Raw genomic sequence first — 4793 nt, forward strand, 5'->3', positions numbered from 1 at the left:
GATACGTTATAGTTTAAATATCAACTAGTTCTCTTTTGCAGCGCAATTCGGGCAACCAATGTCACTTTTACGTAAGATAGAGTAAGATATCTATTAGATGTGAATGGGATCTCTAAGTCATATCCTATGGAAACAACAATATCTCCAGAATCGCGCAAATGTCAAATTTGACAGGTTAGATCTTAAACATATCGTTATCGTAACTTGGTGATGTCTAAAAGATGTCTAATAGATGTCTATTTCAAACTTCGAATCGGGCCCTAAGTTTCGCCTAATAAAAGTTATAGTCGAGCCGAGATAAGTCTGCAACGATATCAAATCACGCAGTGCAAGTATTATTTCTTACGACTTCTATGTAATATTGACGTGACCTCGGTCTAACTTTTGCTTGATTTGATAGGTTGAATCTAATGGTTATTATAACATTAAATATGTTTTAGCCTTATCAGTACATACTTCAAGTATTTTCCATGGTCATTGTTGGTGAATTTATACGTAGGTACATAATTTATTTGAGGCACGTTTAACATCGAAATATTCTCCAGTAAAACTTTTGTTTGAAAATAGACTACGCTCTAAATTTGCTCTGGCTAGTGCATATAACTAAAATAAAGTACTAGAAGAAAACCTGTAAATTTTAAATCCTGATTGGATTCGGTCCAGATAAATCCAAGGAACGTATCAACCCGGCAATTTGAAACAAGTTCAACGGAATAATTGAGATCCAGTTCGCTGCGAATTATTGAACACTTGTACGTTTGCACTGCTAACGGGGAGGATAGTTTTGTTAAGGGGAAGTTGCTTCTATGTTTTAATACGTCTATATTTGTTATCTATCGTGGCATCACCGATTGAACCCTATGGAAGACTAACTGATCTGTATTGACTGTTGACGCTGTGTTATCTGCATGCATTGGTTTCAAAGTGTCCATCACGAAATGGACTCAACTCAGGATAATGCTAGTATCCTGAGTTGAGTCCATTTCGTGATGGACACTTTCCTAATGTACCTAATGTTTTTTTTCTGCTTTTTAAGCGATCTGTTTATGTTCGTACATGATTTGTGATCACACAAATAAATGTCTTATCTTTATCTTATCTATCAAATAATTTATTTAGCCTCTCATAATATTATAACGCGTCTTTGACTTGAACTACGACGCAGTCGGATAGATATTTGGAGGGGTTATCACATGAAATGAATACCTAACATACAAAAAACTGGAGGAATGGAAGAAAACCAAAGCTGTGGATGCGAATGAGTATTCATTAGTTGTATTTACTGTGCTAAGCCGCTCCGATACAATCGGAGTTACGCTCACATTTTAAAGTGACATGCTTAAATTACATAAATTTATATTATTATTGGTATTAGTTTTCATTGCTAAATTTTTTTGTTCTTAATACAATGAAATTGTAGGGTATAGAAGTGTTGTAAGTACTTATTTAAAACTCTACTAGCTACTCTTATCATAGAAACCTAGCCAAATAGAGAAAGAATAAGTATATGCATTTGGGAAGCGCACCAATTTAAAAGTGATATGAGGCAATATGACGTAATATCCTCTCGTAAATTGCCCGCAGATTTAATTTTGATTACAAAAGGCGTGGATCGCTTGGTGGGCGTAAATTATGACTGTTTATTTTGTCCTCTTTCGTGAAACCGACGAGAATGTGTAAAATGAGGTATTCACAAAAAGATTACGTTTTTTATGTTAAATATACCCGTGGGAAAGAAATGTATCTTTATTATATCTTCATGGTAATAATTAAGGACTATGTTTTAGGGGCATGGCACACTGCATCTGATTCGCACGTCGCTCCAAAGTTTGAGCGAAGACAACGCTATGCGCGTATTGAAGCGACAGCGACATCCCTATGCGAATCGGACGCACGCAGTGTGCTATGCCCCATACCGAACTTAATATACCTGGAGACATACTGATTATAAAAATCTCAACTAAAGTTAATACTAACATGGCGTTAGTCCCAGTGCAACTCGGTGACATCAATAAACGCAAATAAGCGAGAGGCATTGCTAGTAATATCAATTCAAGTTGAGAATTTTAAACGCCAAAATGAAGCATTTATACGAACATTAATATCATGTTTAAGAATTACAATTTAATATATTAATTTAATTTCAATTGTAATAATTTTTATTGTATACGTTAAAAAAGAAGAACTACCGGAAAATTAAATGCTGTTCTATCACTAAAGAGCGATCGTCCCCAGACAAACTTTAAATTTTTAATCTAAGACACATTTGTCTTAAATTGACAAATCTTAACCATCCCAGAAACACATTCGTTTCAGCTGTTCGAGAATTTGTTTCAAAGAAAAGTCCATTCCCATTGTTCAGAATAGTACGAAAATATGTTAACCAGCTGCGCCAAACGATAAATCTTCGCAAAGATAAATCGGCTTCCCCTTAACAAAATGGCCGCCAATTGATTTCTAAATTCAAATATTAGCTCTCACAATGTGAGGGGAAGTTGTCCGTGTAATAGACTATGTATATAAATCAGGTGGAAGAAACTTTGGCGGCGCGAGTTTCTATAACGTGTAGACTAGGCTGAATAGCCAAAGAAAACTAGACCTTTTAGTTTTGAAGGAATTGAGAATGTGATGCATGAAACGGAATGTAAGGTGCGAGACATAAAATAACAAATAAATATGTATGTTAGGAGCAGTAAAAGGCAAATCGAAACATGAATGAATTAATAATTCTTTCCTAACATAAAAAAGTGTGTGTGTGTGTAAGCTCCGACTGACTCCGACGCACGACTTGAGTCTACTTGCTTACGAACGATTATACGCAAATTGACAGTTATTATTATTTGTTGAGATTAAATAAATAAAGTATTTCCATGCAGCGGTTGCTAAGGGATGCGCAAGATAAGTTGCGCACGAAGCATAACGTAGCCTAACTTTCATCTCATTAAAGTGTCAAAACACGTAGAGGCCACGTGTTGACTTCGGCTCCGCGCACACCTCTCAAATGTATGGAAAACCATTGTTCTCTGATGGGTAAAGAATTAGCTACCTGAATTGCAATCATTCATCAGATATAAACTTTCGACATGAAAAAATTTACATATTTAGGTACTTACATAATTATATTCCAGATCCTGGAAAGGTAGTTTTGTCACTTTAATACATCTCACCTCATTCAACCAGCCAACCAACGCCATTCAGCCAGCCAACGTTAAAACAACGTTATAAAACGTGCACCGACTTTCGAGCTAGAACAGGCAGTAAAAGCGATAGTTGTAAAACAAGAAACAAGTTTTAAAGTAAAAGCGACAATGTGGCGATTCGCACATGTGGCTCGGCAATATTGCCGGCAACTACTAAGTGGTAAGCGCACAAGTTTTCCAACTAGCATGGTCCGTGTAGTGTGAGAGCTCGCTGCGAAATATAAGATTGTATACAAGGTGTTACACCAGCCACTGAAAGTGGGATGGGCACACGTTGTATAGGTCATACTGAGCAACTTTTACTATGGGAGCAACCCCAAAATTGAGAAAAAAAATTGACTCTCCCGTACATTTTGGCTGGCTGATGTTGATATCTTGTATGGAAGTGTCAATTTTCTTATCGCAATTTCGGGGTTGGTCCCATAGTAAAAGTTGCTCAGTATGACCTATACAACGAGTACCCACCCCACTTTCAATGGCTGATGTAACACGTTGTATATACAGTGTGGAAAGATAAGTCGGGCCCTGGAGGGAAACTATCTTAAATCCTTAAGCTGGCTCATTTTACTTAAAGGAGACATTCCTTTATTTTTTAAAAGAAACAAAATTGCATCGCACCTGCATAAAGGTAGTTTCCCTCCAGGGCCCGACTTATCTTTCCACCCTGTATACAGATGTCAAACACAATGAAAAAATTTACGATGATCAATTCTGACAACGTGGGAGTCGAACCCACATCTTTGGATGGCCGGTCCAACGCGTTACCAATTCCACTAGCTGACCATCATGGCATATACATATAAAGGTGACGTTCGGATGTCAACTGCAGCTGTATTATCACGGAGTCGTTGTTGCTTCCGATGTATCTGTAAATTTCCGTAATAAAATGAGTGACGTTTCCCGCCGCATTAAATTAAATTAAATTTATTAGCCCGATAATTAGCCATCCGCTATCGCATCTCTTTAACATCTGTATTAATAATGGCACTTTCCCAGAATTACTTTAAAAAGTAAAAATAACACCTTTGTATAAAGGAAAAGGCCAAAAAAGCGCTAGTAAGTCGTATCGTCCAATCTCTTTAGTACCCGCCCTCAGCAAAATTATCGAAGTCGGTCTCAACCAGCGTATGTTGTCGTTCTGGCTGTCCCAAAACGCAATGTCGGACCGGCAATACGCGTACCAAAGAGGACGCAATTCAACGGACCTGGTCCGTGAGGTGGTGTGGGCGGTGCTGAGGGCGCGCGAGGCTGGGCGGCAGGCGGCCGTGCTGTGCTGCGACCTCTCGCGCGCCTTCGACACCGCGGACCACAGTCTCGTCGAGGCCAAGCTCGACCACTACGGCTTCCGTGGACCTGCGCTCGGTATACTAGTGTCCTTCATGAGGAACAGAACCCAAACCGTGGTAGGAGACCGAGGAAGAGTACAGTCTGCAGAACGGAGTAGCGTAATGGGAGTTCCCCAGGGCTCCTGTTTATCTAATACACTGTTTATAGTACTGCTCAACGATCTACCGGGGGCTCTCGATGAGGCCGAGGTATTTATGTACGCTGACGATGTGACCGTAGTGATCACAGCGCCGAACGATCAATTAC

The sequence above is a fragment of the Cydia splendana genome, chromosome 4 (assembly GCF_910591565.1).
Source record: "Cydia splendana chromosome 4, ilCydSple1.2, whole genome shotgun sequence".
Lineage (NCBI taxonomy): Eukaryota > Metazoa > Arthropoda > Insecta > Lepidoptera > Tortricidae > Cydia > Cydia splendana.